At 42.8% G+C, this 12,487-nt stretch overlaps 1 protein-coding gene across 1 annotated transcript in view; it reads right to left on the bottom strand.

Annotated features, from left to right (window-relative positions):
- The window catches only part of Wdr47 (WD repeat domain 47), a 62,562-nt gene extending 52,166 nt beyond the window's left edge, over nt 1-10,396 (bottom strand). The window contains exon 1 of the mRNA XM_051165666.1: nt 10,286-10,396. The gene's annotated coding sequence lies outside the window, so the exon portion shown is untranslated. The remainder of the gene's footprint in view (nt 1-10,285) is intronic.
- Between the last annotated feature and the right edge of the window lie 2,091 nt (nt 10,397-12,487).

The raw sequence follows: 12,487 nt of genomic DNA, 5'->3' as shown, positions 1-12,487 counted from the left end.
GTTGAGGAAACTAGAACAGTCTAAACTTTATAGTCATAAAAAACATGCTACAAACCGGGCATGGTGGCGCATGCCTTTAATCCCAGCGCTCAGGGAGGCAGGGGCAGACAGTTCGAGGCCAGCCTAGTCTACAGAGCAAGTCCAGGACAGCCAAGGCTACACAGAGAAAACCTACCTCAAAAAACAAAAACAAACAAAAGTGCTTACAGTCTCCTTTCTATAATTTGCCTTTATTTTTTGTGATTTGCTTCAATTCATATCTTATTAACAGGGAGCAAATATTTTGCAGGGTATTATGAAGTCTGGGATAATCAGAAATGTTGAATTTATAAGCTCAGTTAAAATATATTTTCTTTAGATCATTTACAAACAAACCTTTCCTTCTAATGCTCTATCGCCTCTGCTAATTGTCAAATAAACACATGTATCCTTTCTTTTATTTATTTATGGGTTTTTTTGTTCTTGTTGTTTTGTTTTGTTTTGTTTTTCGAGACAGGGTTTCTCTGTGTAGCCTTGGCTGTCCTGGACTAACTTTGTAGACCAGGCTGGCCTTGAACTCACAGTGATCCGCCTGCCTCTGCCTCCCAGAGTGCTGGGATTAAAGGTGTGCGTCACCAACCCCCGTCACTTGTGTTCTTTCTTAATGTTGATAACCGACTTCTGATTATCAATTATTTTATCTTACCTTCCAGAGCTATGGGTGATTTGTGTCTCACAGAAGCAGACTGTGGGGCTGCGGATGTTGATATAAAGTGCTTAGTTACCATGCAAGAAGTTCTGGACCACATAGCCAGGTGTGGTGACGCATACCCGCCAATTGCAGCCCCCAGAAGGAAGCGGAAGGAGATGAAGTCACTTCTGGCTACAGAACAAGTTCAAGGCCAGTAGGGGCCACTCAAAAATTAAAGAGGGGGTGCTGGAGAGATGGCTCAGTAGTTAAGAGCACTGGCTACTTTTCCAGAGGACCCAAGTTCAATTCCCAGCACCTACATGGCAGCCCACAGCTGTCTATAACTCCAGTTCCAGGGGATCAGACATCCTCACATAGATATACATACAACCAAAACATTTATGCACATAAAATAAACAAGTAAGCCTTTTAAAAAATTTTAAAGGCACTTGTCACAAAACCTGAAAATCATAAGTTTGATCCCTGGGGTCCACAAGAAGAGAGCCTATTTCCATGTGTTATTTTCTGACCTCCATCTGTGTACAATGGTGTGCACACACAAATACACACACAGGCACAGAGAATAAACCTTTTTAAAGATAAAGCAAAACAGAGCACACTATGCCTGGGCATGGTGGCACACTCCTAAGTCACAGCAGTGGAATAAAAGGTGGGGACTAGGACTAGACTATGGTGAGTTAGAGCCAACTGGGTACAGTGTGAGACATTACTTCAAAATAAGTAAAAGAAACACGATGTTCAAAGCCTGGTGCCACCTTAGCTACAGAATAAATTAAGCTTCAATCATATGTTGTACATATCCCTAAAATGTCTCTAGAAAAAGACACAAGGAATTGGTGATAATGGTTGTGTTCCAAAGACCTATATAAAACAGAAATGGTTAGGTGACTTTCTATAATGTGTCTATTAAATCTTTTGTACCATGTATAAATATTACACATTCAAAAAATATAAATGTGGAGCTAGAAAGGTGGCTCAGCAGTTAAGAGAGTGTGTTACTTTTCCAGAAACCCAAGTTCAGCTCCCAGCGCCCACACCAGGCGGCTCACAAACTTGTAACTCAAGCTATAGAGTATCCAACTTCCCCTCTGGCTTCTGCAGGCACTTGCATACACTTGGCATGCACACATACAATTTAAAAAAATAAAACAAAAATTTCTACATAAAATTGAGTGCTTACAAAACAGTAATCCCAGTACTTGAGAAGTTGAAACAGTTGGATGTCAAGTTCAATGCCAGCCTAGACTACATAAAGTTGGAAGCTGACCTGAGTTACACAGGAAGACCCTATATCAATTTTTTTTTTTTTTTTTTTTTTTGAGACAAGGTTTCTCTATGTTATCTTGGCCATCCTAGACTCGCTTTGTAACCCGGCTGGCCTCAAATTCACAGTGATCTGCTTGCCTCTGCCTCCCCAGTGCTGGGATTAAAGGTGTATGCCACCACGCCCGGCTCCAAAAAATTTTTAAATAATAAAACATAAGCAAACAGTTATGGTAGCACACACTTTAAAAATACCAGCACACTGAAGGTAGAGGCAGGCAGATCTCTGTGAGTTTGAGGCCAGTCTACATAAAAGTTCTAAGCTACTCAAGGCTGTACATTGAGACCATGTCTCATACACACACACACACACACACACATACACACACACACACAGAGAGAGGGAGAGAGAGAGAGAGAGAGAGAGAGAGAGAGAGAGAGAGAGAGAGAGAGAGAGAGAGAATATAAAGAAAAAGAAAACAAAACAACCTCAAGTCTGATCCAGGGATGTGACATACGTCTGTAATCCCAACACGTGGAAACACAAGCAGTTAATTCCAAACCAGCCTATTTGAATGCCAGTACTGCCAGGCATCTGCACACATGTGCACATATCTCTATGTTCCTATAACTAAAAGTAAACTCTAAAGTAACAAGCTGGTATGTGTGTGTATATGTATGTACGTATGTATGTCACTTCAGAGTAACTTGTACTTTATCATAACCCAAGACAATTTCTCACACTTCCACTGATCTGTGGATATAGCAATATGTAATTAGGAAATCATTTTATTATTGCTATGATCATTTAGTGGAATAACAGTAACAGGTTTTCCCCTAGGGTCTATGACCAATCTAGTCATTACCAGGTATGAGTTCCATCTTATGGAATAAACCTTAAATTCAATCAAAAAGTATTGTTTTAAATACAAAATCTCAAATGTTCGATCTTACTGATAAAAACTCAGGTGCCATATGCTGGGGTGAAACCTTACTAGCTCAGAGAGGCAGAGAAAGCACCCAGCTGATCTTTCTACACAGCCAATGTCCCAGAAGGAAAAGGCCCATTCTTTTCCACGCCATCTTAAAACCTCTTCAGATTGATTGTCCCTCCTTTCTACTTCCAATGCATCTATCCATCCTCCAGACTTCCTCACTCTCTGGTTTTTCCCATGTTTACTTCCTATCAACTGGCTACTTGCTCTGCCTCTTGACCAAGGGTTAATTTTATTTAATCTTGTTTACAGAAAGCTCTTGGTTAAAGGTGTGTGCTAGGGCTGAGCCACACCACAGCCATCTGTTTATTGTTTTTAATATTTTATTTAATCTTAATTTATGTGCATGTGTTGGTGTAGGGGTGTCAGGTCTTAGAGTTACAGATAGTTGTGAGCTGCCATGTGGGTGCTGGGAATTGAACCAGGGTCCTTTGGAAGAGCAGGCAGTGCTCTTAACACTGAGCCATCTCTCCAGTCCCCAGCCATCTGTTTATAATAAGCAGAAAGTTCCTGAATTAAAAGGTGTGTGCTAGGACTGAGCATCATCACAACTAGAAACAATTTTATGCAGTACACAATGTTGGGATTCATGGTGTGATCAAATATCTTGCATCAAAAAAGTGGTAGGTTACTCGCATAACATTTGTGCCACTATTGCACTAACGGACACATCTTGCAGCCAGTTCATTATTACAGCTCGCAGTATTCATAGCTCGGTGAGTATTGTTTAAAACACCTTCTGGCAGTATCGGCAAGAACACTAGCAAGTAATGGTGAAGCTTCCAGCTGCACATCAGCTAGATTTCTCCATGATCGATGATTTAAGAGTGTGGTGTCTTCAGCAATAGTATCTTACTGTCAAGTTGTGAAGGACTGCATTGCACTGGCATGCTATCCTTGTAATGTTTTAGGGAAGTCTATGGAACCCCACTGGCCAACAACTCAAAAAGATGTGATCCACTTTTGGTACTGGGGTTTTTATTTGGTGGCATATGATGTTTAGTTAGGCTATTGTTCCCCTCATTATATGGTAATCCTACTTAAACTCCTTTTATATATGGTTATATACACTGTTATATATACTGTAATAGGTTTCCAGATGCTTTTCAAAGGCCATTAAAGTTAGTTGTCCCTCTTCTACCCTGCCCTCCCATCCCCCACCATTAACCCTGTTCTCATTTCCCATTTATCCCTTTATAACACTATATTGTATTTCTCCTTACTTGAAACATCCCTTCCTTCCCCCAAAGTTCCCCCTCACTTACTAGCTATCTAACCTCTGAGAATTCAAATGAAACATATCTAAATCATAAAAGCTAACATCCACATATGAGGGAAATAACAATGCTTGTCTTTCTGGGTCTGGATTGCCTCACCCAGGATGACTGTGGCGTATACTTGAGAGGCTAAGGCAGGAGGATAAACCTTGGGATTTGCAGGCAGTCTTGGAAACACAGAGAGATTCCATTTCAAAGGATCATCACCATCATCACCATCAACATACATAGCTCAGGTTGGTCTCAGACTGAGTGCTTCAGATAAAGGTATACACTATGTCATTGGATTTCTCACACAAAGACAACTTTTAATTTTAAAATTAAATATCTGGCCAGGCATGGTGGCACATGTCTTTAGTCCCAGCACTCTGAAGGCAGAGGCAGGCAGATCTCTGTGAGTTAGAAGCCAGCCTGGTCTACAAAGAAAGTACAGGACAGCCGAGACCACACAGAGAAACCCTGACTTGAAAAACCAAAATAAACACACACACACACACTCTCTCTCTCTCTCTCTCTCTCTCTCTCTCTCTCTCTCTCTCTCTCTCTCTCTCTCTCACACACACACATACACAGTCTCTCTCTCTCTCTCTCTCTCTCTCTCACACACACACACACACACACACACACTGAAAAGATAATTCAGCAGTTTAGGGCACACACTCCTCTTGCAGAGGACCCAAGCTCAATTCCTGTACCCACACCCAGTGGCTCACAATACTCTTTACCTCCTGTCCCAATGATCCAGCACCCTCTTATGGCCACAGAACACACCTACAAACATATGGCATTTGCACACACACACTCACACAAGAATAAAAGTAAAGATAAACCCTTGAAATTTTTAAACAAAATTAAGCTAAAATTATAAAAATGAAAAAGTTTAGAATTAGATCACAAAGGTTCTGTTCCATTATTGAGCTAAAAACTATAGAGCAGAATCCCCAAAACAAGATTAATTGCTGTGTTTTCAATGTACAAATACTGGGTACTATTCTTAGGTCTTATGTATATTGTAATGGAGCCTTACAAAACCATTTTCCACATCTCCTACCATCTAGATGATGTTCCTCTGAATACACACGAATATCTGTCTTAATTAAAGCACCTGGAATGGAACACAGTATTTCTGGTTTGGTCTGGTCAGTAACTATATGGAGTAAAATTAACACTACCCTTAATTTACTTGTGATCTTCTTGTTGCAGTACTTAACATTTCATCACCCAACCCCCTCCCTTTCTTCCCTCCCCTCCCCCTTTATTAAGACATTATTGCGGTCTAGGTTGGCCTGGAACTTGCTATGTAGACCTTCAAACTCACAGCAATCCACATGCCTCAGTCTCCCAAGCACTGGGATTACAGGCAAGCTGCTTTTTAGAGACAGGATCTCACATAGCTCAGGCTGGCTTCAACCTGGCTTTGAACTAATGATTCTCATGCCTCCATCTCCCAAGAGCTGGGATTACAGGTGTGTGCCACCATACCTAACTCCCAATTTTTTTTTCAATATTGGTAGACAAAACTTGTAATTTTTTAAACAAACTCGTTTAACTAGTACTGGCAAGATGCCTCAGTAAGTAAAGGCACTTGCCACCAAGGTCTATGACTTGAATTTGATGCCAGGGCCCACATGATAGAAAGAGGGAGCTGATTCCTTCAAGTTGCCCTCTGACGTAGGCACCTGCACTATGCATGCACACACAAAGAAAATAAGTGAAGACATACATGTAATAAAAAGTCTTAAACATATATTTAAGTATTTTTTATGTGCTAACACTAGTTTGTATACCTCAGATACAATGGTTAAGTTACTATGGTAAATATGAACACACACACACACTCTCAGTTTTAAGAAACTGTGATGTTGCTGGGCATGGTGGCACACGCCTTTAATCCCAGCACTCGGGAGGCAGAGGCAGGTGGATCACTGTGAGTTCGAGGCCAGCCTAGTCTACAAAGTGAGTCCAGGACAGGTAAGGGTACCTACACAGAGAAACCCTGTCTCAAAAACCAAAAAAAATAAAAGAAAAGAAAAAAAACTGTGATGTTTTATTTAAAAAAAAAAAAAAATGAATAGCTTTAATCCCAGCACTCAGGAGGCAGAGGCAGGTGGATCGCTGTGAGTTTGAGGCCAGCCTGGTCTACAAAGTGAGTCCAGGATAGTCAAGGCTACACAGAGAAAACCCTGTCTCAAAAAACCAAAAAAAAAAAAGAAAAAAAAAAAAAAGAGGAGTATCTAAAGAAAATTATATATAAAATACCAAGGCAGTTCAAGGGACAATGAAGTTTCCTGCTAAAAATAGGCATAAAAATTTATTCTTCTTTTTAAACTTTCTATTTTATTATTTAATGTGTATGGGTGTTTTGCCTGCATGTATGTCTGTGTATCACTTGAGCACCTGATGCCTACAAAAGTAAGAAGAGGGTGTTAGAACCCGTGGACTGGAGTCACAGATGGTTATAAGCCACTATCTGGGTGCTGGGACTTGAACCCATGTCCTCTGGAAGAGCAGTCAGTGCTCTTAACCACTGAGTCATCTCATCAGCTCAGATTATTAGTCTTTGAATCCAAAGAGAAAGTAAAAGGTACTGATGTTTATTTACATTGTATCCTAGGCTAGATATTTCATGCACCGTCTGTATGACTCTCGTGCCCCTGTGACCATCATTTTACAGGTGACTACACATATGCTCAGAGGTGTGAAACTTGTCTGTAGAGAAAGTAAGTACATAGCCCAGAATGAAATGAGTCAGGCTACCTAAACCAATCATTCTCAACCTTCCTGATGTTGCAACCCCTTAATACAGTTCCTTATATTGTGGTGGCCCCCCCCCAACCACAAAATTATTTTCATTGCTTCTTCATAAATAAAAGTCTCTACTTTTATGAATCATAATGTAAATATCTAATATGCAAAATATCTGATGTGCAACCCCTGTGAAAGGAGAGGTTAGCAAAAGGGGTTGCAACCCACAGGCTGAGAACAACTGATCTAAACTAAAAGTCTGCACCATTCACAGTACGATACTCTTAACTTTTTACAGGACTTAAAACAAGAGGGGATAAGCTGGACAGTGGTGGTGCATACCTTTAGTTCCAGCATTCCTCTGGAGGCAGAGGCAGGTGGCTGGATCTCTGTGAGTTTGAGGCCAGCCTAGTCTACACAGTAAGTTCCAGGGCAGCAAGGGCTATATAGATAGTAAGACCCTGTCTCAAAAGCAAAACAAAAAACAAGAAGATAATTAGAATTTAAGTAATGGTGGATTTTCTAAAAATTGGAATTATAGAGCCAGGCAGAGTGGTGCACACTATAATCTCAGTACGTGGGGAGGCAGAGGCAGGTGGATCTCTGTGAGTTTGAGGCCAGCCTGGTCTACAAAGCAAGCAAGTCCAGGACAGCCAAGGCTACACAGATAAACCCTGTCTTGAAAAAACAAAAACAAAAACAAACAAACAAACCAAAAAAATTGAAATTACAAAAATAAAATTAACACCCCCCCCACTGTGCTATATGAGGATTTGCCTTTTATTAACTAAGAATACTTAAGACAAAGCTCCTTAAAACTTTATGTTTAAGGGCAGAAAAAACTAAACACAGATTAGAGTTCACTTAGCTTCAACAAACTCCAACAGGGAATCTCTTTTGAAATCTCTTAAATGTTACCTTAGAAATTAATGTGGATATTGCCTTCGTATCATCTTTGATTGTATAAATATATCCAATTCTTCAAGTGAAATTAAGGATTATTTCATGTGTACTTCATTTACATGCCTACAGATCTGTTTCTTCGACACTGAAGCTTGTTCATCCTTTATTAGCCCAGGGTCTTACGGATACTAGATAGTATTCAGCCACTGATACCTCAATTTGAAAAACTTGGGTCAGAGACGATAAAGTTATACCATCCTTTGTCAAGAATTGGTGACCCATGGTGAGGATTATCTGGCGCCAAATATAACTCAAGTTTGTTATTAGTAGTAGCCTTATTTGCAAGAAAGCATCACTACCCACAAACAAGAAGAAAACACTCTTTCCCCCATATCACCATAATAAAGAAAAACAAAAAACAAAAAAACCTCAACTGAGAATGGGCACACACCTCAATTGTTCCTATGAACTCTTTAAGGCCACTGAAATAAATAAGGCCTCGAATCTAGAAATGTTAAAAATGATAAGAATCTTTGTCAACGTTCCTCTCTAGTAAAAGGTAGTCAACAGATGCCTTAATATTTTCCCGAAGTGCTTGAAAATGAATTGACTTATTTATTCAACATCGCAGTCTACTCCCGGACTAAAGCAACACCAGGTATTATCCCTATTTTACAGAGTAAGAAAACAAGGTCAATGGTAGGATAAATATCTCTTCCAAGACTGTAATTACAGTAGCAAAGAGACACTTAAATCCAGGCAATTTTATTTCCAGGGAACTGACCTACCAAGGAAAATTGGACATTTTTCTTATTTTGAAATGTTTTTCAAACTATAGCATATACTAAACAAGTCATATGGTGTCCATTTAGTAACAAATTGTTTCAAAAACAAAAGAGACTGTGCACAATTATGTAACTGAAAACATTGGTTAGCACTCTTGTTCTCTTATACATTCCTACTACTGATTTTCATAAAGAGGGACAAAAAAATTGAAAGTGACAGGATGGAAAATAACAATTTAAATGTCACACACACACACACACACACACACACAATCAATAATGGCACCCAAATTCAAGGAGTTTATATTTTGGTTGTTTACTTTATACTATTATGAATTATTTACTTGTCTATCCCACTTACGTGTTATTTTGTTGTTGGAAGCAATGTACCTGCCCCCCCCTCTTAATGTACAATGATTCATTTCCTTCTAAATAAGACCTCCAAAATCTGCCAAATAAAGAAAAATCGGCTCTTATGCATTTCTCCTTTCTAGTAAAATATTAACACAACATATGCCAATACTTGAGACCAAAAAAAAAAATTTGAACTTCTATTTTCTGTGAAAAAAATATTTACAGCCCTTTTAAACCTGTATATTCATTTCTGTGCCATTAACTTTTTATAGCATCCTATAAACTCTACAACAAAGGGGGGAAACTAAGTACTAAGTGTCAGGATTTCAACCGATGAATCTGGGTGAATCTGGGTGGAACAAAGACTTCTCCTTTCATTATGCAGTGAGAACCAAGTTGCCAAAAAAAAAAAAAAAAAAAAAAAAAAAAAAAAAAGCAGCTCCCCTCAGACACCATTCTTAGTTACTAACTGCATGTCTGGATGCACAGGGGGAAAAAAATCATCAGGTCAAATACTGCCCCTGCCTACCTTGGTCCCTACCCCTTTGCCAAAGGCGTCGTCCCAGAGCCAGAGCCCCAATCTTTTTTCTCCCCAATACGGCTAAGGGGCTTAACCCTCTGAGTTCCACAACCTCCGGTGTCTTTTTACGCAGGCGTCCCCCGGAACAACCCGCGTTCGAAATTCAGCCGATGCCCCTGTGTCCCCACCCTACCAGACCCCCACAGTGACTACTGACATCAAAAGGGGCAAACCCGAACCCCACACACACCCCGAGTCTCCCCCCGCCCCCAGCCCCACCACTCCCTACCCAATAGCCAGCCACGACGAGCTGGGAGAGGGACAAGAGCGCAGCCCTCAGTCTCGCTCCAGCCCAGCAGAGGGGCGAGGCAGATGCAGCGCAGTCAGCCCGCCTCGCGCCCCTCGGCAGCGGCGAGGTGGGTACCCACCCCATGCCAGGACCAGGCGCATCGCTCCGCTTTCGGGATCAGGCTGGCAACGAGGGGAAGGTGTGGTCTAGCGGCGGCGGCGGCCTGGGTAGACGGCCTGGCGGGTCCCAGGTCCTGTCCCTGAGACACCCGGGCAAGGCCCACGACCCATCTCCTCGCAGTCACCACCCAAGCCTACCCAAGACACTCCTCCCGGCCGCGAACGCCGCCCAAGAAAGGGGCCGTGGGGTCTGCACCTCATCAGGCCAGTGACAGGTGGTGACGGGTGACCATGGCAACCCACGGTGCACGGCGGCCCGCCCCCGCCTCCTGGAATCCACTCACCTGAAGGCTCCGGGCGGAGCCGGAATGAGCGGCGGAGGAAAACGCGGCGGAGAGGCCGGCGGCCGGAGCCCCAAGGCAGCCAAATTCGGGCTGAGGCGCGAGCGTGAGGGAGGGCGGCGGTCTGGGCTCAGCAGCCCGCACGTCAATCCATCAGCTCGTCAGCCGGCCCTGCTCCCTCGCGTCCGCCCCTATCCCGCCTCCGACCGCTCGGCTCCGCAGACTGCGGTTGTCAAGCGCCGCTGGAACCGAGCTCCAGCCGCCAGCTGCAGCCAATCACTGCTCGTCCCCGGGGCCGCCTCAGGACCCCTCCTCACGGGGCGACTAGGCAGGTGCCTGCGCAGAAGAACGTCGGCTGGGCCGGTCCAGGAGGAGAGGGCGGGGCTGAGGGCGGGGCCTAACACGGGGGCAGGACCTAAGGGTTGGCAGCCAGGAGGCTCCCGTCCCTCAACTTCTGTGCAATTAGGCAACGCCTGTAAGGAGGATGCAGGCCCAGAACCATCGGATGACAGTGTGTGTCTCCCAGAATAGCGTGGACTGGTGTGGTAGTTTGAATGAGAATGGCCCCTATAGACTCATATGTTTGAATACTTGGTCCCCAGTTGGTGGACAGCTTAGGAAGGATTAGGAGACCCTGTCTCAAAAACCAAAAAAACCAAACAAACAACAACAACAACAAAAAAAAAAGATAGTAGTTCTCAAGCTGTGGGTCGCAACCCCCTTGAGAGCTACCATATTAAATGTCTTGTGTATCGGATACTTTCCTTACAACCTGTTACCTTACAAACTGTTATGAAGTAGCAACAGAAATAATTTTATGACTGGCGGGAGGGGGGTCGTCACCACAACATGAGGAACTGTATTAAAGGGCTGCATCATTAAGAAGATTGAGAACCACTGAATTAGGGTGGGAACTGGTTGGAGGGGGTGTATCACTGTGGGTGGTCACTGAGGTTTCAAAATCGCAGACCATTCCTTGTTAGTTCTGCTGCGGCTGGTGCGTGTGGCTCACGTGTAAGCTCTTAGCTGGTGCTCTAGCACCATACTCCCTGAAAAGATGGTCATGGACTAAGCCCTCAGGAACCCTGAGCTGAAAAGAAAATGCTGTCTTTTTATAAGGTGCCTTGGTCGTTGTGTTTTGCCACAGATCTGACACTTCAAAATGTAGAAATCTTCTGTGTACTGGATTTGACTCTTAATTCTACTTTCAATAATTTACTAATAGGGGCTGGAGAGACGGCTCAGTGGTCAAGAGCACTGTCTGATCTTCCAAAGGACCTGGGTTCAATTCCCAGCCACTACATGGCAGCTCACAGGTGTTTTTAATCCTAGTTCCAATGGCTCTGACACCCTCACTCTACAATAAAATTAAATTATTTTAAAAAATAATGTACTAATAAAGGTTAATTTCATCTTCCTTTCTTGCCCTTTTCCATACTCCGTCTCCCACCATAAAAACTGTCCGCTTCCAGTTTCTGCAGGTGTAAAGTTCATCCCTCCTTGAAGCTCTTACCAAGGTCACTGTTTCGCTTGCCCTTTTGTTTACAGTAGGAGCCCCACTCCTCCAATAGCCGTGTAGCAGCATTCTCCCACGTGTGTGATGCTCAATCAAGGAGCTGAATTCAACCTCCGAGAACTGTAACAATACAGAACTCTAGAAGGCGACCTTGGCATAAAGAATTTTGTCTGGTCAAGTGTCCACCGCTCAGGAGGCTGAGGGATTTGGCCAGCCTGGTTTCAGTCAGGCCTATAAAGTGAGACACCCCCACCCACCCACCCACCCCGCCACCACCTAAAAAAAAAATATCCACTTCACAATAAAAAGCCAGGTAAACCATAACACTGTTGCATGGATACACCTAGCAAATAAATGCAGTATTTTTTTTTAAGGCCAGGTATGTTGGTATATCCCTGTAATTCCAGCAAAACTGTACCTTGTGTTTGCTACTTTGTGGGTTTTTTAAAAAATCTTTCTTCCACCCTTCACTTTTTTTTTTTTTTTTTTTGGTTTTTGAGACAGGGTTTCTCTGTGTAGCCTTGGCTGTCCTGGACTCACTTTGTAGACCAGGCTGGTCTCAAACTCAAAGCAATCCGCCTGCCTCTGCCTCCCAAATGCTGGGATTAAAGGCATGCACCACCACGCCCGGTCCTTCACGTTTTTTTTTTTTTTTTTTTTTTTCTTCCCTTCCAACCCCCTTAACACTG

The sequence above is a fragment of the Acomys russatus genome, chromosome 23 (genome assembly GCF_903995435.1).
Source record: "Acomys russatus chromosome 23, mAcoRus1.1, whole genome shotgun sequence".
NCBI classification, from domain to species: Eukaryota; Metazoa; Chordata; class Mammalia; order Rodentia; family Muridae; genus Acomys; species Acomys russatus.
Note: the sequence above shows the minus strand (reverse complement) of the source record. Positions and strands in the feature narration are given on the sequence as shown.